The sequence below is a fragment of the Dromaius novaehollandiae genome, chromosome 13 (assembly GCF_036370855.1).
Source record: "Dromaius novaehollandiae isolate bDroNov1 chromosome 13, bDroNov1.hap1, whole genome shotgun sequence".
NCBI lineage: Eukaryota > Metazoa > Chordata > Aves > Casuariiformes > Dromaiidae > Dromaius > Dromaius novaehollandiae.
In genome coordinates, this window is record NC_088110.1 from 15,233,382 (window position 1) to 15,259,982 (window position 26,601).

At 39.5% G+C, this 26,601-nt stretch overlaps 1 long non-coding RNA gene across 1 annotated transcript in view; it reads left to right on the plus strand.

The window, feature by feature from the left end:
- The window catches only part of LOC112987655 (uncharacterized), a 174,648-nt gene that overhangs the window by 106,772 nt on the left and 41,275 nt on the right, over positions 1–26,601 (plus strand). The window contains exons 4-7 of the long non-coding RNA XR_010391472.1: positions 12,605–12,666; positions 12,779–13,237; positions 17,287–17,379; positions 23,600–23,731. This is a non-coding gene — a long non-coding RNA (uncharacterized LOC112987655). The remainder of the gene's footprint in view (positions 1–12,604; positions 12,667–12,778; positions 13,238–17,286; positions 17,380–23,599; positions 23,732–26,601) is intronic.

Here is a 26,601-nt window from a genome sequence, read left to right on the forward strand (position 1 = left end):
GCACTTAGTGCAAGGCGAAGGCGTCTCAATGCACGGGCAGTTGAACAAGTGACAAACCATTTATGCAGATAAGTGTTATCATGATCTGGTGACTCGTGAAAGCTGCAGCTGGTTAATCCATACCTCGTTAGTCAATGCATGGGTACGTGCAGCCAGTCAAAGGAAAGAGAACAGCCGTCGGAGGAAGGACGGAGTGTGGAGTCTTGCCGGGGCTGCGTGATCCTTGCACTCCCTGGGGGGTCCCCATGAGAGGGCCTGAACTGTTCCTCTGGACTGCATCGGTGAACACTTTCCTCTCTCAGAGTCGTGGGTGAGTCACAGAGGGAGGTCTCATATGCCGCAATGACTCCTGATTCATTCTTTAAGGTCAAAGATCCATTTGTAAAACGGCTAATGCAGAATTCCTTCTGCCGTTTCCTTTGCCTTTTTCCACTGTGGTTACACTTCCTGGAAATGAAATGTGCTAGAACACAGAGGCAATACTTTGAGAAAAGGTTCATTTTAAAGGGTAATCTAGCAAAATGTGAAGGCCAGAGATGCTCTTACAGGTTTGATCTATGGGAAATGTGCCATTACTTATGGGGCAGCATCTCTGAAAAGGTTCAGTGGCATTTAAATAAACTAATAGATGAAGGGTCATTCCTCCAGCCTGTAAGCAAATGAAAGGCAAATGACAAGTGAAAGATTTGTGCACTTCATTAACAATACAGTGAGGATATTTTTATGGACAGAAAGAAAACACCGGATAGTCCGTGAGCTAAATAGTGAATCTTCGGATGTTCCTTGATATAGGAGAGTGGATTTATGACTTAAATTAATTCATCTCATGAAGGGCAATGGTAATTGAGACCTCTCTGTGTGTTTTATAGTCTGAATACTAATGTAATTAAATGCTTAAAATTAAGAATAGATAAAAACTTGATCTGACAGTAGGAACTCCGTAAAGACAAATTGCAGTGCACATAACCAGTGTATGAATTTGTGATTAATTTATACAGCCGTTTATAATGCACTAAATAACAGCATGCCAATTATTATGGAAACAAATTGTGTTTATATTAGCATGTCTGAGGTGATCATTGATCCCAAATAGCATTATTTGAAGACTAATGGAGAGAATAATGAAGGCATAACATTCTGCCCTGCAGCTGTCCAATGCATTTCAAAATGGAAAGTGAAACTGCCACATTTGGGGTTTTATTGATTTAATCGAGAAACAAACAAAAAAGCCTCCTCGCTTTTCATCAGTAAGATTTTCTTGTTCTTGTCACAAGCAAATAGCTGCTTTCATCATTGACAACAACAACAACAAGAAAGTCTCTTGGAGGGGCATGGAACAGAAAGTAAAACGGCAAGTCTCTCCGGTTCTCCAGCAAAGTCCTTAGCTGGGCTCTCATTCCTTCTTACGGTGGAGATGGACCTCAGAGGAAATTCTTCTTTCAAAACTAAACCAATTTGCTGAGGAATGATTGATTATTGAAAATATGCATAGCCACTACAATCAGTAAAGTTTGCATATACTCCTGGTTTGAAGTAAAGTTGAAATAAAGGTATCGTTTTAAAAGAACTTGAATAATATAGAGAGTGTTAAAGACCTGCTGATTTTGACTGATTTACTAAGCAGTAGGCAAGACATGTGAGGCTGTGATATCCTTTGCTCTTTTTCATTTTTTGATTTAAATTTCAATATTGGAAGCCTTCAGCTCACAGCAAAAAAACTACAGTCATGTCATTCCTCATAAAATTACAGAATTTGGCAATGATATCATCTAGCGTGGTGACATCATGACTGTGATACCTGCAGAATATATCCAGTAATAGGAAGGTGTCATTGTTGTCTGAAATAAGTGATGAAGCAGGTGCAGTTCTCTGGAGAGAAAAGGACCATTCAGAAAATACTGAGGAAAAAAGTTAAGCAAATACAATTACCCTTCTTAAACTGCTGTTCTCCTCCATAGGAGCTCAATGGTCCTAATTGCTTAATGAAATGGGCACATTTGCATTTGAGTTTTGAGGGGAGGCCTCAAAACTGCAGCAAAATTCAATTTAACAGCTTGTTAATGTCAAACATAGCTTAACACTGAGGCATTTTGTAAGGTAACTTTAATTAGCGAGCGCATGAGCCAAAGCTATGATACACTATCTGCAGAACCACCACTGAGGAAGAGTCTGAGCTCAAGAGATCTGTAGTGTTACATTTGTCGAAGAACTTGCAAGTGCCTATCCAGGGGCTTGGCAAGGTACGGGCTGGAAAACACTAATCAACCTGTTTTAAGATGGGCTAACGCAGCCTTCCAGTTCTGCAAGTGTAATCATATGCTCACAAGTACTTCCAATTTTATGAGTAACTAAGAAACCAGATTATTGCGATCAGGTGATTAAGCCATAAATATTATTCTTGGCTTACACTAAATAACATCTGTGAGATGAGATGCCATCTTTCAAAATCAGACCTAGTAACTTACTCCATTGCCAACTCTCTAAAATGCTTTCCATTTCCTATGGTGGCTAGTTGTATTTTTCAGGCTTGTTTTTAACATGTTGATCAATGAAATTCTTTCACTGATCAATCAAGCTGTTCAACACTTCATAGGGGGCTGTGACTTATTGTTTTTTTCTGATGACAGTTCTTTGCTCCTCTTTTTCTTGCTGCTTCAGCAAAGAGTATTCTAGAGTAATTCAGAGGTTACCCGCCTTCAATGGCAAACAGGACCGAGAGAGACAGATTCTTTTGCAGATTATAATTTCTTGAAATAATTATCCTGGTTTGGCTGATTCTAGTCAAATTTGTCCTGATATTCTGAGACTATAGCATGGGAATGAGGACACAAAGGGAACTTTCCTTTTCTCCAATGTTCTCAGTAGACCTAGGGGTGGGACATCAAAACTGGTTTCAGAGACCCACTTTTTTACTGGTGAAGCTCTTTGGGAGCAGAAATCACTTTTTGGGGGTGCCTTTGGTTTAAAATAATTCTCTAATTGTAAACTGCCAAGACTGTACTGAGACGTCATGGTTTTATCTGCTTGAGCCCAGCTGAAGAGATGTGATAAATGCAACCTGTTATACAACACAATAAAACATAGAAAGCTATAGAAGGAAAAGACTGAAATGATAGGCTATAATCAAAGGCGAAGGGAAATGCAGTGCCACACAAATACCTCTGAGAAATTTGTTAAACAAACTCAAGCTCTTGTATAATTAGATGACAAGATTTATTTTAAACTATGAGGTATGAGTGTGACAGCAGTATAATTTTGCCTTAAATAATTTCTTCACACCCAACAAGACACGGTCTTCAAAGCCCAGTCCTGCTATGGGTTTCTTAAAAATAAAACCAAACATTTTTTATACCTAAATTGGTATGTAAACTGAAATAAAGCTCGCTAAAAGGCAGGTTTGAAATTTCCTTTTGAGATTAAAGAGATTACTTGATTTAGTGAGGTAATTACTCATGCTTTGCTATCTGATTTCCTCTAACATAATCTTGTTGACAGCTCCTGTTTTGTTTTTCATTGTGAAGGGATGTGTACATGCAGAGCTAGCTTAAACATTTTGGGATAGGGCATCTATATCTGCTTCTCCCTGTAACCCATTGCAGCCCAGAATAAACAATACAGACTGAAAATTTCCTCCTTTATAAGGGACAACTTCTGTGGGAGGAAAGAAGTAGCCATAGTGCAGGTACCAGCCTTCTCATTTTCCCTGTTCTGGAAGGGAGAAGAAGGATGTCAAGAATGAGATGAGGTCTGGTGGTCCGAAACTCTACCATGCTATGAACATCATTGTTGTCATCTCTGTGAAGGCAGGATATCAAAATCCCACTATACTACATCCATTCATTTGCAGCGTTTTTAAATTAGTTTTCCAGGAATTTTTCACAATAGTGATTTCACAATAGCCATCAGCCCTTGCCTGGACCCGAATGCACGTGGTGGTAATGCGTAACTGGGGCTTGTTCTTGGCTGCTTGTGCTGTGCGTGGCAGAGGACCAGGAACGGGCTGTCTGTGTCACGCTCTACATCGTTGCCCTGAGTCTTTACAATGACTGACTCTGCAAACAATTTAGGGAAGATACCCAGGCAGATGGAGTTTTGTTTCCATGGCTCTAAATTGCTTTCTACAAATATTTGTGCCAGTCTATTGAATGCTTATGGCAAGGTGAGTCAGTGTGACCAAAGCACATGTCTATAAATATCAGAGAGAATATTTATGGTAACTTCTTGCTGTATTCATGCAGCCTAATTACCACATATGCCTGCATTATTCCTGACATTTTGAGCTCTTCTGGTTTATTTCCTATTGTTTCCAGATTCTTGTATATTTGAAGCAAAAATGCATGCTGGCAGCACAAAACTCCTCTGTTTTCCGCGATCCATCTGCCATGTGGAATGGTAGCTTCCAACGTCGAGCTGGAGACCCCTTCTTTATGAGCCAGCTTTTTTCCCTGTGTAAGCTGTAATGAGCTTTTGCTTTCTCCTTATACTCTGGGGGCTTTTATTCTTGTCATAGGGTCTTTCAAAAATTCTGCATCCATCGCTGATATGTCATGAGGAATTTGAAACTTCTTTGAAAAGGAGGATAATCAGCTTTATGTTATTTATTTATGTTTTTGGTGTGTTTTATCCTAACTAGATAGAGCTGTTCTCAACCAGTGGCAATCCCAGAGGAAATCAGCTGATTCGTTATGGTGACATAGCTGGGTAGCCTTCCTGACAAAATACAACATCGCTGCTCTGTAGTTTAGCTCTCTGGAGGTAGCGCTCATACTCGTGAAGCTAGAGCTGTTATATATTCATGAAGCTTTGAATTCATTAACTGTGAATCTGTTGTCTTGTCAAGTCCCTTTCTAAGAAATGCTAAAATTCAGCCAGATGTCTGGTGTTATCTCCCCTTCTTAAAAAAAACGGAGAAAATCTTTAATCTGTGAAGTTGATAGTCAGTGAAGTTCAGCACTTTTAGAGTCCGTTCAGATACCTGGCACTTCTCATGGCTTTGAACATAATTATTATAGTTGGGTCAGGAATTTTCACTCGGAGAGATTTTCCTGAGAAAATGATTAGAAGGATATCTGTCATAGCTTATCGGTTGAAACCGTGGATATATGACACATTTACTAGTACTGTAAGGCTGCTATTCTGTCGCCCTTGGTAGTGGAGTGATACAACTTTTGGTAGCAGGTTTTATGCATGTTCGTAGCAGGGGAACATCAAGACTCAGAATTTCTGAGTTCAGCTCCATGTTCTGGATGGAAATGTGCCCTGATAGATCTTCCCGTCCTCTCTCCCAGAATTTACAGCTGACGGATAAGATCGTAACAATGTTTGCCCCAGGCTCTTAGTCCTAAGACTGGTAGCCCAAAAGCCTGGGAGCTCGAGCTATGACTCTGATCCTAGTTTTACAGGAGGAGGCTTTGACACCAAAGAGCTTTTTCTTCATACTGAGTTTACTGCTTTGTGACAGCAAACCCAGCAACTCGTGGACTGCTAACTCAGGCCAGGATTGTCAGATTTTCTCCTGCTCAGCAGTGAGCCCCAAAGCCTTGTATTTCCACCAATTTGCTCAGTGTCTTGCAGCACTGCGTGGGGGGATCCCTGGCTCTGGGGATAGCTCTCCCAGCTTACTCCTGCACCTCAAGGACAGCCAAGGAGCCCCTGAACACACAGCCAACAGCTGTGGCATTTCTAAGTGGAAAATGGGAAAGGAATTTTTCTTGGTTTTTCTGATATTTTCAATACTGTTTTTCTTAAAAAATCTTTATTCAAAATCTAAGCAAAAGATTATGCATTTTGCAAAATCTAAGCATTTCAAAATGTCATTTCCTCTCAAAACCAATCAGATGTTTGAGTCCACACAAGCAATAACCAGCACTTCTCAGCCACAGACTGGAAACTCTTATATCACCAGTGCTACAGAGATCCCATAGCTTCCACCATGACACTTCCTTCAGTTTTCTTCTAACAGAACCTTTGTCTGAGGGGCAGCAGCATTTAAATGACTAAGATTTCCTTGGGAAGTCGTACTCCACAACAGCCTCTTGAGATGTTCATCTTCAACCTACTTCCTCATTTTGGACTCCAGAGAGGCACTGTGAAGGCAGGCTGGGATACCTTACTTCACGAGACATTTTCATAACCAGTGGTTGCTTATTGTTTCAGCTGTTCATGAATCATTTAGAGATCCTCCTGCTGAACACAGCTTTCAGACAGGATCCCTGATGTTACTAAACACTGCTGTACAAGCCCTCCCAGGCAATCCACCCCAACAATAGCTTGTTTGATCAAGTGTCTACTTTAGATTTTTTTTATCATGAAACCTTTATGTGTTTTCAGCAGAGTTTGGGTAAAGAATCCCAGGCTTGTATTTTGAGGTAAGTATATGTTGCACTCTGCTCCATTCCATTGCAATCTACAAAACAAAATCAACTGCTGCCTAAAAGAATGAGATAGTTTGCAAAGACAAATACTCCAAACTCAGGAAATGGAAGATGCGCAACCTTAATTCAGTCACCTGTGCTTCTGAATTATGAAATATAAGGCTATATGATATGTAATCAGAGTGCCTACATGCAAGGGAAAGCTCGTTCCTGTTCCTCAGTTCTGCCTCTCCTGACTTCTGAATGCTTCAATTTGCAGCATTAGCAATTCAATCTTTCTGAAGCATGCTATCTGCAGTTCTCCCCAAACTCATAAGTTGTCTAAATTTGGATAAATTTCCCACTCCTTCAAACATTGACTCAGTGTAAAACATCATGCCCCTATTCTAAAGCAGAAAGTACCAGAATTTCTCGATACAATGGCAGAATTTACCATGGTAAGAACAATGTGTTTTCCACTTATTTTATTCTCAAAAAAAGCTGAATCATTTTTGCTGAAACTTAAAAAAAAAAAAGAAGAAAAAGAAGAAGAAATCAGCCTGAGGCAGACATCAGCCTGGAATGGAAAATGTCAGTCTGAGCAATTAAAGTGTAGAAACCTAAAAGCAACTAAAGCAGAGTCTTGCGACAGAAAGTATCCAGGCAGTCTTGGCTGAACGTGAGAGCCGGTACCACTTACCCTTATAGAGGTGTTACAATAGAAGTAGCAGATCCTAAAGGATAGATATTCTGTCAGCTACTGTAGGGTCCCATACACTTAGGGGAGTGGTTGCCTGGTTCAAACTGATGAACATTGGATTAGCTATTGCTATTACTGCAGTACGGACATATAGCCATTCAATTCAGTAACAATCGTATAACACTTGCCTGTGTGGAACTGAGGCTGAATTTGTCAAGTTGAGACCAGACACTAATATGCAAAGCAAAATGCTGCAGGTTCATGTTTTAATGAAGCAGCTGTTCATCCATGCCGTTGCACAGCATTTTGGGACAGGATGTGTGACAGATATTGTAAGTACGTTATTATTCATGCTGTGTATTTGGGATGAATTGGACATAGCAGGACAATAGGAGGTAGCAAAAGGATAGATAACTAGCGAGAATCGTCAGTTACGGTGATGCCAAAGGTGCCATGGTAATAGTATTACAAAAGGATCTGTGGAGTTTTTAATGGGAAGCTAAAGAATAACACTGAATAAGTATTGAATTAGAGAAAGCTTCTGCAGTCTACTAGGAGATACTGCAAGAACAAAACCAAGGTTACATGCAGGGAATACATTATATATTGTGATTTGCTTAGTTACCTACTGAAAGAGGTTCTTTCCTTCCCGTGAGTGTGTGTAGGTGACGAAAGGCTTTACAGTACAGTATTGCTCAGGTAGCAGTTCTGTATGCTTCATCTTACTAATTTTCCATTTCAAATGCCAAAAAAAGAGAAAATATCTGGAGAATTTATAATATTTTTATACTAATTAAATATTGCAAGTTAAAGGTACTAAAAACCAATTAAAAGCCCATGGAGTGAAGCCTTGTTACGCTTTTAGATGTGCTATGTCTAAGCTCCCCAAGAAACTGAGCCCAAAATTATCACTGTCTTTACACTGTGCACCTCACTGTCAAAGAAAGCACGACTCTTACTCATACCCCTAATCATAATCTGCTCTCTGAGGTGGAAACATGACAGGCCAGTAAGATTTTCAAAAACATTTAGAAAATGAATATAATTGTGGGGACTTGAAATAAATAAGGCCTTTTCTTCCCACTGCCTTCACAGACACTTCTCCCTGCTGTGTAATTACCTCTCTGCCTAGTACTACACTATGCATCGAAATAAACCTAGATATTTAGTAATCTAAAGGTGCTTCCTCTACAAGAGGTGATAAATGTTTTATGGCTGAGTACTTTTTAGCAGTAAAGTCTAATTTTTAGTATTGCTGTCAGTGTTAGATCTTTTTAAAATAGGAAAAAAGGAGTTTTCTTTAAATAGTCTGCTAACTCAAGTTAATTATTAGGTTTGGGAACATATTTTATCGCATTGTAGAGACAACTTACCACCTTTACCAACACAGTAGCTGTTCCCATTTTACTGTAGGTATTCTCCTGAGTAATAACAGTGTTAAGTTATATCTGTGCAAGGTGTTAAGAAATATTTTATATCATGCTAGTTCACTTATTTGGAAGGCATAAATACAACCGAAAATATCCCTGTCAATACCCATCTAGACAGATATCACGTATAGTTGGTCATGTCTATGTGAAGTGAGTGTTGAGACGCTTCCAAACAGAAAAGTGATGTGAAGCAGAATGCAAATCCCAAGTTCTCAGAGTGCCGACCAATGTGCTTATCAGCTCTAATTATCCCTTAATAACATTCATGTGTCTTTTTAAATTCCTTATTATCATGTAAATCTAGTAAGTTCAAATTAAAGAGGATGAAATAGAGAAGGATATTCTGTAAAACCAACAAATGACAAAAGCAAAAACTGGTGCCGCATGTCATTAGGGGACTGTTCATAAATCTTGGAATTTAAGAAGATTCGCAGGTCAGATTCCACTTTATAAGTGACCTGCAAGCTCACTCCTTATTTCCCGTTTTTGTCTTTTCTCCTCTTTACTTCTTACAGTTTGGACCATCCTTGGCATCTCCTAGGTGAAAAGATCTGAGAGGCTAGAAGCGCTGTTACGAACGGAATAGCGTGCCCCAGCAGTAATCGTCTTATGTCAGGGCTTTAAATAATCAGTCTCCTTCCCCTGTATTTACCCGCCGTCGACTGCCGGAGACTCAGTAGCATTTCTCTGTAGCCATCACTGGGCCAGGATATATACAGCAAATTTCCAGAAATTTTCTGTTTTTCTTCTTTTCTTCATTAATGACCAGAACTGGAGTCTGTCCCTGACATGTTATGAGGTCCTGGTGAGTCACTCGGAGATTCAGTGCCTGGGTTTTGGGGGATGTCTGCTCTGTCTGTCTGTCTGTCTGTCTGTTTTGTTTCCCTTCCTGGGGAAGGTGTAATGCTTCCTTACTTGGTTTCAGGTTTTAGAGTTGATTATGTTTGCTGCAGCTCTCTAGCTTTTGAGAATTTTTACAGTGTATACAGTAGATTTAAAAAAAAACACATTTTTGTTTTGTGAGCCCATGACTTCTGGGTTGATGTGCTGGTTTGACACCTCGGTGATCTAACTGCATTCATGGGACGCTAGAACTGGAGCAGACACCAGTGTCAAACACAGTTCAGGATTTCATCTTCATAGACTGTTTTTTTCCTCAACAATTTCTTTTGCTGGTTGCCATTGCATTTAGGGGCAGTGGGTTTCTGCGCGCCTCGCCGAAGCACGCTGTTTTAGCTTGATGTGCGGGGATGGGTACGTCTGAGGCCGCGCCGGGTAATGACGATGTCATTTTCTAGGCGCTCTAAATGATATGGAAGATAGCTTGAACAGATATTAGTTTCCCACTGTGCTCAGTTGTTACACAGTAGCTAATTAAAAGGCAGTTGACAAGCACATAAGACAAGCGATGCTTGTTGGAGTCCTTAGCAAGCTGAAAAATAATCTAATAACCCTAGAATTAATTTAGACCCGAACGTTTTCATTGCAAATGGTTAATAGGCTGGTGGTTGAACTGGTGTGTTCAGACACTTTTCTGCGTGAAGTAGTACATGACCAGTTTAACTTTTCTCCTATGTAATAAAATTATACAAATCTAAATTATACACACGTTCCCAATTCCTAGACTTCATTAAATACTAGGGGATTAAAAACTTGTATAAATTAATCAATGTGCTATAATCCTAAAAATTATAAAATGAGCCCTTGAGGAAGTAATGTAATACTAGCTTTTTAATTAGTGTGACACCAGAGATTCATTGTTCTATAATGTAAGTCATATGTTTATGAATTGTATTATCATTTTAAAATAGAAAAAAAATACTGCGGTTTTATTTTTTGTGCATGGGGGTAGGTGCTTATGGATTTTCATCCTGGAGATGTATCTTCCTGAGTAACTTCAGCTTGCTCTGTCGTTCAGCGCCGGGAAACCTGTGCGAGTGGGTATGGAGTACCTTTACTTTCAGGAGTAAATAGGTGTCTCGTGATTCCTGGCCTGCGTTACCAAGCTCTCTGTATCTGGCTCCTTGTATAATCCTGGTAGTAGCCAGAAGCCCTACTGAGAGCAGTGAGGTGCTACTGGTGCTTGTAGTATCAGGTGTCACTTTAGTATGAAAATGTCTGGGTTTTTTTAGAGTAAGGTGGAAACCTGTATTACCTGGTTTGGAGAAGTGTTTGCTATGTTGACAAATACTGTGTCCTTTCAAGACACAAACACTTCATTACAAAAACATTTTTAGAAGTCTTCATTCATATTCTCTGTCCATCTCCGTCTCACAGGCTGTTGTCGTGGTTGTTGGCAGGGGACAGAAAGCACTGCCTGCCATGACACAGGGCTGGGGCTGGGGCTGTTAAACTACCACGAGTCACTCTAGCTTTTAATTATGTCATGCCAGACCTGTCAGTAAACCAAGTGTCCAAATTTGGTTTGAGGTTAACCTTCAGTGTCTGTGATTGTCGGAAAAAAGGTAGCAGCAAATTTTACTGTTGTTCACGTGAAAACATTGAGCCATTTACATTTTCTGAAGGTTATTTTAGAAAACATAGCGCATGGCCAACTGAAAAAAATATTTTAAATGTATTGAACAATTCCATGATGTAAACACGTAAGTGCTATGTGACAAATTAATTCTATTTTGGGGGATATGGAAATAGATTTATAACTATGCACATTCCCACTCCCATGTAGACTTCACATTTCTTGCTAATCCAAGGTGAGAGTCCAGATTTTCAAGTTAACTGCAAGTTAACCCATACGTACTATATTCTGTGCCTAGATGACTGAGTTATACTTATTGAATGTTTCTAGTGCATCTGTCAGAGTTTTACAGGCAATGTTGGGAGCTGCTTAAATCTGCGACTTCTTCCAGCAGCATATATATTTCACATTAGGGTTTATAGTTGTTTAGAGACTAATGTTGTCTAAATCATATGCTTTGATGTCATGTGAATTGCAGTTTGTAAATTTACCTTAATCTGGTTTAGAGAATTCAATCTAAGCTCATTTTCCAAGGAGAGCAAGTGCCGGTGGGCTCTGGGCATGGCAGGATGAGGGCAGTGCTGGAAACATGCATGAACATATTTAGCAATGTGATTTAACAGGGACCACAGCCTGAGAAAAAAAAAGGGAAACGCTAACTCTCTCTGACTCCCTCTTTGGCGAGTTTCCCCAGCATTGTCTGTGTGCATGAAAATGGACAAGAAAGACCAGAAATTTGATCATTTTTTCATATAATTCCTGGGGAGCTACTGGAAGAGAGACAAGTTTTCTGTGCAGAACATCATGACAACAAAGACTGGGGCTCTTTTATTTCCACTCTGTGTTGCTTAGAAATCATAAGAAAAAAGTTCAATAACATTTAAATGGGCCAACAATATCTGAGTCTTTTATATGTGTTATTTATTGTACCGAACCTCAGCTGGTTTAAATAAGCACAGTCACAACGATGCGGACTGTGGATCTGCTCAATTACATCCTCCATCTGGGCAGAGGAGCCATGCTTTTCATGCTAGGGCGACATTTCTCTTTTCCTTCCTTCCTTTCTCCCTTCCTGGTAGAGTATTAAAATAATTCTCTGTAAGCAAATTATCTCCAGGATATCCAAGAATTCTGTCATGATATGTTCTTCTGTTACTATTTACGTTGACAGTAAATAACCTTTTTGCATAAATAAAGGAAGGCTCATAGTTATGGAAAACATGTACTATAAGCTAATTTCTGATTCCATCAAATTTCTAGAATTACAATATATTCTGCAAGGCAGATATTGCTATGTTCTTTTCTTTTTAATAGGATTTTCATCAATTCTAAAGGAAAAAAATCTAGTGTTGGTTATGTTTTATTCACAGAGGCCAATTTTCGCATTGGATCTCTTTTGTGTTCAAATACTTCAGAGGATAAGCCAACGCTAAGTTTTGAACATTGTCTACAGGACTGGATTTTGAATATATAAATGCACCTCTTATTATCAAGTGATTGCTAGAAGAGCACTTGAGGGGAAGCCAAATTATGATTTTTTGGTTTTCTGTACTCAAAAATAGCCTCAGTACACATTTTTTATATATATATATATATATGAACATGAAACCGCTTCTAGGCTACTAACTTGTATTCCATGTTTCAGGTCAATGCATTTGAAGCAGATGGGACAGTAAATCATGAAAAATAAGGTTTAGAGAAGAAAAGGTAAGTGAATTTTACTGATACTGTAATGTCTGCTGCAGTCCGTAAGGGGCTTGACTGTGGCTGGATCACGGAAGGGTGAGAGCAGCTCCACAGCTACTTAATTTACTTGTAGGGAAAAAAAGCTGATCCAACCACATGTGAGCCAGAAGCCACATCCCAGGTGGGACACCTTCCTCTACGCTTTTCCTCATTTTTCACCATCTAGCTGATAAAATGTTTATAGATGAAATGAAGCAGTGTGTTCTCAATGACATTTCGTGGACTCTTTCTACCATTGGGCATTCGATTTCCTTGGAAATCTGGGAAACGGCTGGGAGCTATGCTAGCGGGAAGCGCAGTGGTGCAGCGAGGTGCAGAGTGGGCCCGGGGCCATGGAGGGCAACGCGTGCCGCTGCCCCCGGCCGGCCCGCCCTGCTGCGGGGACCGTCGCTTACGCGCCGGAGGGACACGGCCGTGCTCCTCTGCCCGGCCCCGAGACGTGGAGTTTCGGCTGCTAAGGCGTCCCGTGGCCAGGGTAAGACCGATGACTGAATAAACAACAGGGACTGACGTGTGCTTTCAGACGGAACAGGTATGTGTCTTTCACAATTTCCAAATTATTTAGTATGAGCAACTCCTTGGTGTTACAGGGATAAGGGACAAGCGCTGACTGCAATGTCCTCTTTCTCCTGTAGGAAATCTGGGTTAGTCAGGTGTATTAAGGAGTAGTTATTAAATAAGCTCCATGGATAAATGGAGGCCTTTAGTTCCTGCTGCCATCAAGCTGTCAGCTAAGGCAACATGTGGTAAAGTTTTGTTATTAGTGCACTTCAAAAACCTGCTTGTAATTCCTCAGTTTATACACACCATTCAGTGAATAATTTGACTCGTTGGCTATCTTCCAAGCCAATAATGCTGACCAAATTATTTTGAACATGCAGATGGTAACAAAAGGGCACCAGGTGTTGTTTTATTGTAATAAAGATGTGCAAACCTTTGCATCTCACTAAGTTATTTATCCACATAAATCATCAGGATGCTCAGCTTCCTACACTGCTTTAGTAAATTTTGAATAAGAGGCATCAGCTGTTTCCCGAATGTGCCCTTCTGTACATGCCACAGATATTTTGCTTTGGGCTGATCTTCCATACCATGACCCATAGAGGCATTCACTGGGTCCTCTTTTTGATTTAAATGATTGCTGAGCGATCGGAAGCCCAGATGTTCAGTGGCTTAATTGCTAAGTGTTAGCCTATAAAAGAGAGTAGGCAGTTAGTATCTGAAGGGAGGATTTTATTGCATATAAATGTTATTTGGTACATTAAGTGACATTATTTACATCCAATTTCTCTCTCTAAGGTGGCAACCTGAGGCGGTAAGTTGCCATGATGGAAAAATATCACTTGGTTTCGAACAATTCTGTGTCCACCTTCACAGATACAGAGAAACCAAGCAAGCAAATGTAACGCAGAGCAACAGGAAGGCAATATTGGTCAGCAAGAAAAGCAGTACCCTAATGCAACAGGAGACTAGTGATCATCAAGTTTTTTGTAGATCTTTTTGTATTGTATTGAATGGCTACAATACATTGTCCATGAGAAGGACCTAAAACCCAACAGTAAAATCACAAAATTGAGTGTGGTAGCCATCCAACAAAGATCAGGATTTGGTGGGATCAGGAGAAAGAAATTACCATTTCTTTCTGTTGTCAACTTTGATGTATAGAAAGAACTTGAGTACTTGACATTGATTCAATATCATTCAAAGCTCTGCAGTAACTGGAATTTCATTTTGTAAAGAAAGAAATTAAACTTAAGGAGTTTAAAATGCTGAGGAGGACTCTCTGAACAGACCAGAAATGGCTAGTGGTGGCACAGATCATAGCCACTCAATATTCAGATAAAACTCATCTCTATCTACCTCCTTCAATTCCTGTTCTAACTGCTGAATCCTCAGGGTCAACTCATGCAGGAAGTAAATACACAATTTGATTTTCTTTTTTTGTAAACTCCTGTCACCCGTTGGCGACCTGAGCTGGCCAGTGCATTAACCATTCTAGACAATGACACAGCTGTATGCAGGAGAAGAAGTGGCCTTCCACCTGGGAAGAGAAATGTAAATTTACCATTACCAGAAATAAAAATGTTGACAGCGAAAACTCATCTGTGGTGGGCAAGGACCATGGAATCAGGCCCTCTACAATATGTTCATTATTGCAGCTGATATTTTGTATTGTTAGTGGATGTTATGTTATTTTTTAAGTATGTAAATACTTGTGCCAGTTTCATCTATTTAAATATTTTTTTGCAAAACTGCACAGTTACTGAGGGTACGGAGCACCTGCAGCCATCATTAGCTGTGATTCTCTAGCATGTCCTCTTCAGGAAACACACTGTTTCTGCTGGGATTATATTATATTGCATCATAAGTGACAACCTGAGTAAAATTGTCCTGGGAATTCTAGGGACACAGTGCTGCTGCCTCTGAGGGATGTGGACAAAGGGTTAATTCATGTCTGTAACATTTTTACAGACAAGTCACACAGGTTGCAAAACGCAATTTAAATTGCAATGATTATTTTAACTCAGGAAATTAGAGACTTTCCTGACTTAATGCATGCACTGGTCATCCTTTTTTCAGTCCAGGTCTACCACAATCACTGTCACTGTTTTTTTCCCCATAGAAAGGAAAGCTGAAAGATGACCCATTACTAGTCACAGCACGTTGCTCTCACTGATTGGAAAGCAGTCACACACCACCAAGCATTTATTCTGTTTACTGAGATGTAACACCAAGGAACAGCAATTCACACCTGCAGTGAAGTTGTTATACTTCCCATTTCTTTTCATTATTCTATTTTTGTCCTTCTTCATTTTTCCTGTTTCATTTTGCTTTTTTTCTTTTAATCTTCTCTGCCTCTCCTTCCCCCCACTTTCTTCTGTGATGGGTGTCAGTGCCAGTCGTGACACTTCCTGCAAGCCTGAAATGAAGGACACCTGGGTCAGCAGAGCTTTCTCAGCTATCAGACGAACACTGCCCTGGCTGTGACTGGTGACTTTTCTGTTGGGTAACTAGTGTAGATATCTCCAGCTAATATTTGAAGGATATATGTGTACATATATATATTCACATATGTATAGCTTAGATCTGAATCAGTTACATCACAGGCTGTGAAGTCTAAAGAGGAGAGCTCCCTTCTTGTGCAGCAACCTGTGCAAAACATGGTGTGTGACTGGAGTCCAGCGAGGGCCAGCACCATGAAATAACGGGTATCTGTGTGAATCATTGATTCATTCACAGAATCATCAATTCACAGAATATTTGAGGCTGGTTTTGCAGAGTATTTTTACTAGACAAGATAAAACAGCTGAAAACTATTGAAGTGTTGTAAAAACCTTGGAGCAGTCCTTAGAAAAAAAGAAATAAAGAGGGCAATTAGGCTAGCTCTTAGGCAACAAGAAATTTTGTATGAGGATTCCAGAATTACTTCACCTTGCTTGTAAGGACCATAACCATAACAAATAAGTCTAAGATAGAAATGTCCCACCTGCCCCATACTCATCACAAAACAGCCCCAGAGGCCTAAGATTACTATTCTTACCTCTACAAACATGACACTTAACCAACATAATGCCTCTCAGAGGGAAAGGTGAGCATAGGACTGGAATTGCTCTAATGTTTTTACTGTAGAGAGAAGCGGAGACCTGGGTAGTAAGAAAATATTATGTTTGAATTGGTCTCAAGCGTTAAATAATGGATATGTGTGTATGTAGGGTATTCAAATATTTTTGATTTTTTATGCTGAAGATTAAAGTTTCCATTAGTATTCCACCTCTTCAGTTTTGCCTGGGAACTGTTAATTATATTTCTGAAATTGTAACCAAATAAAAACTTAACAAAAAAGTAACAAGCAGATAACATTATAAGTAGCTGTTCCCTCCCCCTCCTCTTCCCCCAAGCGATGTTCTGTCAGCTGTACAGCCCTGGCCTAAAAACTTACCTGCATTAATTCCTGCTCTCTGCATCTCCCCATCATATATGTATTTATTACTGAGCCAGAAGAGCCCGTTTCATTGATATTACAAACACTCCCATCAAAATGCTGCTGTCCTGAAATGCCACTGATGTTAGCAGCTATGATGTCTCTGGAACAAAACAATTGAGATTTTCTTGGATTTCATCTGAAGCTCCATAAAGTCCAAAACTCAACGATGAGAGGATTCACTAACTAATGATGAGGTTCTACTCCATAAACCAGAGCACTCAATTACTTTTTAGAAAATGTTATTGATATTTCACTTCTGATGCTTTTCATATGTGAGGGTGTTTGGAATCTACCATTTTATGCAGTGTTTTAATTTACGTGGGCATTATGGAAGAGTGGAATATGCTGTTGTGGCTGGTGTCCAAAATTCAAGGCTTTATCTATTTTCAGAAGAACATACCTGTTTTCTATTAACAATATCAGCTCCAGCGGGAACGAGGTCTTGTGAGGTGATGCTGGCCTGCTTTCATGTTTATACTATGCAGTTGCACGAATACTGCATAAAGCATGGCCTTTTTTTTGTAGTGTTTAGTGGAGAATTTGGTATAACAAAAATTAAAGAGTACGGGTTAAGGCTTTTCATTCTGTTTCTGCAGCACGACTGGATCAAAGCACAGCCAAGACTGTTGTGTGTGTCCTGGAGGACCGGTGACCCCTGGTGAATGCCCTCTTCATACTGCTATGTCCAGGTAATGACTGCACAGCTGCAGAGAAGACTGCAGAGAGCTGTTACAGTTTCGTGGCAGTTACCATGAGTAAAAATATATGTAAGAGATAGTGCACATAAATGTAGGCCTCAAAGAGTACTTCTGAACTTTCTTTATAGCGTATTTCTGCAATCTTAATTGCAGTAAATTTTGCTGAATTGAAAGTGACTTCCAAGTGCCTGCCTCTGCTTCCCTCTCATGAGCTTTAAATTGTGTTTTTATAATTAAGCTATAAATTTTAAAGCTATTTCAGCTATACTTTTTAATATGCCACAGGTTGTCCACCTGTCGTAACCATGGTTCGATTGCCATAGATCATTTTTCTTTGGTGTGCTGCATGACATAAAGCTTTTAAGATGGCAGAAATTCCTTTTTAAGTGAATGGCATCTGAAGTTGTCTCTATGTAGCAGCATAATGCATAATGCTTTTAATATAGATACAGAGAAAAATGTAATGAAGAAATGATACAATATCAGTGTAATCTATAAAGTATTATGTTTTCTGAGTTATGCGTTTAAAATCATAACATCAAAAATTAGCTGATATTATGTTTTCTGAGTTATATAAGGGTTTAAAATTGTAACATCAAAAATTAGCTGATATTAAATGATTTTAGAGTGGTGCTCATGGCAGTTACTATAAAATAACATTGATATGGTACCCATATGAGTTTTCAGAGAGAATATTAACAATTCCAGACTTTTTCTAAACTAGGAATTGCATGTCACTCACCAACAGATAAATAATAACTCTCTCAGGAAAGCAGTAAGCCTTTATCAACTTTCCTAATGATGACTGGATATATAGAATATATGACGTAAAAGTGCCAGTTAGCATAAGCAAATCATGTTGCTACAAGTCTAGGTTTTCTGAAGAAAATGGCCCTGGCTAAAATGGCAATAACCTTGATTTTGGTCCTGTTGTACCAACAGTAAGTAAAAATTTTAGGCAAAATATGCCCAATTTATGCTGTGTCTTTCAAATGCTATTGTGAGGTTTTGCATTGGTTTAGTATACGGGCTGCTTGTCACTGACGTGTTTTCTTGTTTAGAAAGGACATGTAATTGTTTAATATGCTTTGATTGTTCTGATTTTCTTTCTGGTTTAAGGGCAGGGTATGTTGTAGAAATGACGTTTTCTTTCTTCTGTCCATTTTCTTTCATTCTTATTATAAATAAGGATATTAAAAGATACTTTGAATTAAAACTATCAGTTTAGGCTTAATGGAATTGGGTTAGTGCAATGCATCTGATACAGATAAGGAAGCTGACAGTGGACTTGCTGTTTTTGTGTGCTTTAGAGAAGAGAGTTTAGGGACACCTGTGATATATCAGCTCCTCCAGTTTCAGCATTATAGCCAACTAAAGCAATTTGCTGTTATGAATACCTCTGGAGAGTCAATGTGTGCTGCACTGAATTAAATATCTTGAACTAAGTAAACATAGAACGACAACCCTAACTTAATACTTAATTCAACTCTGAACCTGTGGATTCAGGTCTCATGCTTCATTTTACTGAAGTATATTTGTATTTAATCTTTGTTGGGAATGATTGCTTAGTGTATTCAGTATATCTTCTGTATTTCACACACAGAAGCCAGTGTGTATTTTTTTAATTATAATCCACAATGAGGTGTTATGGAAGCCAACTCAGCATAAAACCATTCTTATTGTGTCTAAACTTTGCTGAGGCAAAGAGTATTGTACATATGGCAGAGACGAGCTTGAGTTATAGAAACTAAGTGAAATTAATGACTTCTAATATTATGATATTTGGGCCACTTTTAATAAAACTATAAAACAAAGCATATCGCTCTAAGGAAAACAATAACTTCTATCTTTGGGAGCACCCACATGCCCTTACTGACTTTAGGTTACAGGCCTACACATTTGAAACTGGAAACTTCTTTGCCATAAGAAGATCTCATTGGTGCATTCAGCTCCCATCTGCCCTTTTCCATTCCTTTCATGTCAATGTAGAGTGAGTAGGCTGGACATACCTCACACCCTCAATTTCTTTGAATTGGCCTTGTGAGAAGAAGTATTTTCTCTTGTTCACCTTTGTTTCCCACCTTGGTGAACCCATCTGAAGACTGCTAGTTTTTAATGTGGATTTTCTTTCTGGGGCTGAATGCCACAGGGTTACGTTTCAAGATGTGAAAGGCAGGTTGTCATTTAGAGTCTCTTTCAGTGGCATCTACCATCTACGGATCTGAAGGAGTACCTTTTCTGCCTCAGCAAGATGTACGTTCCTGGGGAGTACTCTGTTTTGTTTCATTTATGTTTGGAGCACACTGAGACAGGCAACGCAGCCTCCACGAGATGTGACTGAAGGCGCTTTTGACTCAGTGTCAGATCTCACCACAGGTGAGCTCTGTGCTCCTGCCCTGTTGTCCTGGATCACTAGTGTACCAGCGTGTCACAAGATTTCCATCGCTGTCTTCCTGATCTCAGCAAGTCATAAGGGTCATGAGTCTGACTTCTCCATTACCAGATGTCAATTCAACTTCCTCCACTGTGAGTCTGCAAATCCGGGTAAGAGGAGAGGGGGACAAAAGAGAAAGACTTAGTGAGTCTTTGGGCGTATGACTTATGTGACACCAAAGTCATCAAGATATCCTGAATAACAGAAGTACCAAAATAATCCACCTAGAGGCCTTGTAAAGTTCCTCTTTTCCTGCAGTTTCCAAAGCCAGTTCTTAGAGTCTAGACATTGTAAAGGACTGAGGCACTTCTCTCATGAAAGTCATGGATGTGCCCAGATTTTCCTTGAGGATAAATAGTTTCCAGCAGCACAGAATGCGGCACAGGGACTGCCTGGTCTCTCTGCCATTAGGAGCATTCAACCCCTTTTCCATGGTTACCAGTGTGTCACTGTTGCGTGAACATTGACATCCATACTTATTCATACCACGGATGCTCAGGTAAGTTACCTTGATACTCCTGTACTGTGGCCTTCTCATCTCTGCTGATATTTGTCTGTCAAGAGAATTTCAGTGGTTGTTGGCGGGATTTTATTTGCCCTAAACTTGGTAACCAATTGTCCGGCTGACTGACAGTGTTACCCTGCATTTTTTATGAACTTCTCACACTGTCACAGAGAAACCTCAAGGTCCACCTACATCATCTCATAACCCCAAAGTAGATCTACTAGATTAAAATATTTTGTCAGTAAGTCAAGCTCTGAAGGAGCACAGGACCACTTTTATCATTCATCATCTGATCATTTTGTAGAAGTGTGGATCTGATTTGTAAAAATATGGATCTAATCAGGAAAGACTCCAAATCCCAGTTCCAGAAAACTGCACGGGATACCGCTTCAGGCGAGAATGAACATCTTGAAGTGCTGCAGCTACTCTTTTCTCCCCAGACAAAGTCTGTGTTTTCAGCAAATGTATATTCATGAGAATGAACTGTCAGGAAAAAGCAATCTCTATCCTAATCCAGAGTCTAGCTATGGGATTGGCAGAGCAATTACTCTTCCAGCCTATGTACTGAAAAAATCTACAGACACCTGTTTTCACTGTGCAAGCCAACACGGCTACTAGATTGTAATAGTGCCAGTGTCATTCTGACTCAAACCGAAGCCCAAACTTAAACCAGAGAGCAGAGAAACCACCTCCATTATGCCGACGGTCTTGTCCGGCCTTGCCGAGCGCTGGCTTGGCTGCTGCACGGCCCCGGGGCCAGGAGCCAGCGAGGGCCTGGTGCCTTCAGCAGACGCAGCCGCTGGGCTGCCCCTCAGAGCCGGGCACCGGGGTTTCCTCTGCCTGGGGAAATGCATTGCCCGCGCATGCCAAACGCTTGCAGACAGCCTCTAAGGCGGCTGTTTATTAAGGGCTGTAAGTTAGATCCAGGCAGTGTCAGAAATGCCTCTTTTTGTATCCTTAGTGCTCGTTTATTACCCGTCTGCATTGTATCCCTGTTGGGGTGAGTTGGATGAATAATTTCTAATCTGTGTGTTTGGACCAAGAAATTTAAATTTGAGTTTCACTGTAAGCTTATAGTATTTGAAATTCCTTCCAAGCTACATTTGGCCTCAACTGCACAACCTATTTACTGAGACAAAAACAAAAGGATGATAATTTTCACTGGAGCACACCTGCAATAATGGCTCACAGCATTTAATTTTTCCCTTGGTTTCCTGGTAGACTTTGTTTTGACACCTGCAAACAACCTTTTCCAAATCAAAGTGAGCTTTCTCTCTCCATGTCATTCTGCCACCCAAGTTGAGCTGACAAAGTCCAACTAAGAAACAGAGCAATTATAAACACAGTTTCCTCTGGTGCTTGTGCTGTTTTTAGCTTTGCTGCTCTCCCAAGGAGAAACCTGTGTCTAATGTTTCCAGCCTAGCATGCAAAATTAATAAAACCTGACAATTAGACTGAGCAACATAAAACACAAATAAGGGATCCTTTTCTATGTGATTGGACTTGAAGATATTAAATTGGCTCCTTACTCATAAACTTTTTTTTTTTATTTAACACAGTGATCATAAAATGTGTATCTGGAATGATAAACAATAATTGGCTCTAGGCAGCCTTTTCTCACAGAGACAAAAGAACAGTTGTTATTCCTGTGCTTCTTTCAATAAATACATTTGTAAGCTGGAACTCAGCTAGGTCGCCCAGAAAAGAGGCACACTTTTGTGAGAAACATAGAAGAGATCAATTTATAAGTGGGCATGTAGACAAAGGGTTTTTTATATTGAAAAGTATTATCTGTGTTCAGATAATGCCATGAAATATCTCACCAGGAAAAATGTGATCTGAAGTTAATCTTGAAATGCTTATAGAAATAATGGCGTTAGCAGAGATGTAAATCAGATCCTGATTTGGCCCATAGGCACTTTTGGGATTAATATTCCTATAAGGTGTTCAAATGTTCCTTTGGTTTATTTTTGGATTTCAAGGCTTGTACTACAACACTTCCAGTTGCTAGCTTAACATAAATGGGTGGCTTTCAGTTTGTCTTCATGGCAAGGATTTGTTTCATTTCCAATATATTGATCATTAACACTGATCAGCGAGTTTCCTTCACTGTTCCTTAAAGTGAGGAACATGTCTTAAATTGATATTCTCAGTGTATCTCAAAAGTAAAATCTTTCATTTAAGGACAAATGTATTTCTTTATTGTACTGCTTTTCTTCAAATAATCAAGAATGAATAGAATTCAGCCTTGACGTGTTTCTTAATCAATTTTTGGTATGTTTGTTTTTGGTTTTTTTAAGCAAGGTAGTATACAACTTTCTGTTGCTACTGAAAGCATAATTTCAGCCATTGTCTAGAGCTTGAGGGATTTAGTCCATAATTTCTTGATGATCCTATCTGATCCGGTGCAGTTTAGACTGTACCACACTTTGAACGGGGTATGTGTCTGGCTTTATTAGGTTTCCAGATTATTTATTATAATCATCAGTAAATTGGTCCTGTTAAATTCTATTTAAAAGCCAGAAGGCAAAATACAATGGGAAGGAAAAGGAAGATATGGGACACCATTTTGTACAAGATGTTTTCCTTAGAGAGAGAAATATTGAAAAATGGTGTCAACCTTCCATTATTCCAATTAACTAATTTTATTCATGGCTTGTCTTCTTGTAGCAAGAGATACAAGCAAGTATGAATTGCTTTTAAGAAATTGCTGTATCATTCATTTATAAAAGAAGTGATTGTTCTAAAGGATTGCAAGATGACAGTTTAATTTATTGACTAAATACCTATTTGAACAAAGGCTATAAAAGACTGCAGAAGAAGCTTTGGAGGATCTTTTAAGATTGACTGGGAGTCTTAATGAAGTCAGCATCCCTTGGCCTTGCTCTGTATATCTATTGACTTCAGGAGGCATTAGATGAGTCTCACAGTGACTAGAACAAGGATTAATGACATCTTTCCCAAACTTTTGTGACTAATATTTTACCAAAGGAATATGCTCAGCTGATTGTGTAGCAGAAAAGGGCCTATCCTAAGCATTTTGGAGGCCCTGGGCACAGTGCTAGTCAGGGCCTCTGCATTGCCGGGGACTCCTTGCATGTATCATGTACCTTCGCTTCAGGTTGTATTTGTTTGTGCACTGCAGCCAAGGCCAGTCAGAATCTGGAAAAGTGGTTGGTTGCTGGAAATCAAAAGAAATTTGCATCTTTTCTCGCAGCCCATAAGATTTCATTGCAAAATACAGGCAATCCTGTACCGTGTTGCTGTCACAGATCGTCCGGCAGAGCTTGGGCTGGCCAACAGACACCTGGCGCTCCTGAAGGCACAACTACTTCTGGGCCACGCAACACCGTGAAGTGAGAGAAAATAGAAAGATAGCAAGAGCTGGACTGACAGCATAAAAGGTGAGGGATCTTCTATATTTTGGGTGATCTTTGTAACAAAATCATGGTTGATTTTGTCCATTTTAGTGTAACTGGATCACTCTTCTGCCAAGCACTAAGCATTTACAAAATGCTTAGTAAAATCCAAGCAACTTTCACATGAAATGATTAAAACGAAAAATAATAACAAAAACATATGGAAGTATTGTATAAACACTCAAGCAATATATTTATATGGCCCTGATCTCCAGTAATTCATAAAGATGGTTTTCTTTCGTTTTTAATTCCGCAGCCAAAGATGGCGTTTCTGACCCTAGTGTTCCAACCCTACAGTGAGGGGTTTTTCTCTAACGTCTATGCTGAATTTCTGTGTGCGTTGAAAAGGAAGCCTACTGTCAAATCTTTATTTCCTGTTTATTCTACTGAGTCTGAGTGCTTTTAAGTAAAGCAGCTTTCCAAGGGCCTGTGGAGATGGTGTCTGCACATATTGTATACATTAGAAATTTCCAAATGGGGCATGAATGGGATGGTCAGACCTTAAGGAACTGCTCTTTGGTGACTTATATTGTGACCCCACATCCTTTTCTATTATACTGTCCCTTTCCACTCAGAAGCGCTGTTCAAGGTTGGTTCAGGTTTACAAAATAAAACTTTGTGTATTAGAGGTAGTGTGCTTATTGTAGCCTTTCAGTAAAGCTGGCAGAAGAAATAGAGACTTTGGCAAAATGAGAGTGTGTCCTTTTCAAAGCTGATCTGTATCATTACTTAAAATGTAAATGTTTCACATTATTGTTTAGGTGCATTGTGATGTTGTGTGGCACAGCATATCAACATATCTTTTCTAGCTGACAAAAAACAGCTCCCCAGTGTCATGCTAAAATAGTGTTTACTGTGGATATGTTCTTACAGCAAAGGAAAAGTTTGATAATTCTTCTCAAGTGCTAGTGATTTGGTAGAGCACTGTTTTGTGGCAGAGAAAGGACTGAAATTGGGAGAAGTGAAAAAAGGGAGATTAATTTTGAATCATATATCATATATGAGCAGGCCCCTGCAACTGGGCCTTGGACTGGATATTTGGATAATTGGAGACTGGATAATTTTCAGCTCCTGCTCAGGCACCCAAATGAAGATTTCTAAAACTCACTTGAGAATAGGAGCTGGAAGCTCAAAAGCTTTCCGCCTCATTCCTGAAGGGGAGCTGAGTTTCTTCTAAAAATGTGGCTGGTTATTTAGCAGCTGAATGGAATTCTAAAATCTGCTCTTGTACATTTATTTTTTAAAATCCACAATAATAATAGGAAAAGCATGTAGGTGCTGACATTGAAAATTTTTTGCGCTGAAAATTTTCATTATCCTAAAAGAAAATTTGAGAAGATGGGAATCTTCACTTTCTCAAAAACCTCCATTTGTGTTAGATTGCTTGTGTAACCCTGTGCCGAAACAGATCATTGCCAGCTGTCTTGTCAGAGCAGTGACTTGCTTTAGGTATGCTTCTAAGGTAGTTAGTTCATGTTGTTTGGGGTCAGCCTATATGATCAAACTGTTATGTGCTTATTGGCCCAACTTTACTCTTGTGTGTTTTGTTTCAATTTACATCTTGTCCTATGCTCAAAAGATCTGTAGGTGTGAACTATGGTTTAATGTGGTTTTCTGTTGTGTTTTTTTGCAAGAAAGATGTCAGTGTGGAGGTGGTACACAGACCTAGGTGCTGCTGTGTGTCCTCCCCAACGCAGGTTAGCCCTTCAGTGCACAGGTTCGGAAAGCCTCCTTTTTAGAGGAGTTGATGAAATGGGCTCTCTGAGACACTTCAAAGATTCCAATATCTTTTTATCTGAAAAAAGGACATAAAAAGCATCTGGGAATAAAATATAGCTGAACAGACGAGATACACAGTCTGTTTTCTCCTAAGTGAAAATAGAGATTACTGTTCATTTTGAGACTATGATGCAATAAGAGTTCACTTGCAGTGTAACTATAGCTTAAGCTCCAGAAGAGTTACAAGGACATGAGATTACTAGTTATTCACCTCCCTTGCTGCCCTTATTGCAAGAGGTGTTAAGGGGAAAAGCAGATGTCTGTACTAAAATATTGTCCAGATTCTTTTTAGTGTTTATCAAGATATTCTTATGTAGTAGACTTTATGTCAAAATATATATATCACTAATTCTCAAATAATACACAAATCAACACTGCAAAGATTGTACTAAAAACATCAACTAAATTTTTAAAATTTTTTAACTGTTTCGCTAAACTGCCAAAGTGTTAGGCTTAGCAGATGTCTTCTTTCCAGCTTTTGTAAACATTTACAGTTCCAGAAAGGTATGTGAACACTTATGTTAGCGAAATTTCTGTACTTATGCCCATAAATTATCTATGGTTCATGTAAATATCTTTATATGCCAAGAAACACTTTATATGCCGAGAAACTAAGCAAACACTGGTCATCTATTTAGAAACACCTTGTATGAAGAGAGACTGCTTTAAAGTTTTTTCCCATGAGACCTGAGTTAACTTCATCCTCTTTTCCCTGGTGAGCAGTACTTTTTTCTTTGACAATTGGCCTTTTATGGCTGTAAAACAAATTTCATTTTGTAAAGTAAGAAACTATTCTTCACTTCCCTGAGTCATCCCTGAAACAGTCAAATGTAGGTCAAGCCTTTCCTCCAGCTTTGGCTGCTGTTAAGGCTTGTGTGTCACAGCTGCTCGCTCCCTTGCCCTTTCCAGATCTGTGCTCCGCACAGGACGCCGGGCTCAGGAGCCAGGTACCTCCGCAGCGTGCGGGCACACTCGCTTTCGCCCAGCAAAAGCTGGGGATCCCAACATACCAGCAAAGTAATGTGTTTTAAGAGGCAAGCATCAATCTTTTCCAAATACCTTTTCTCCATAAAGGT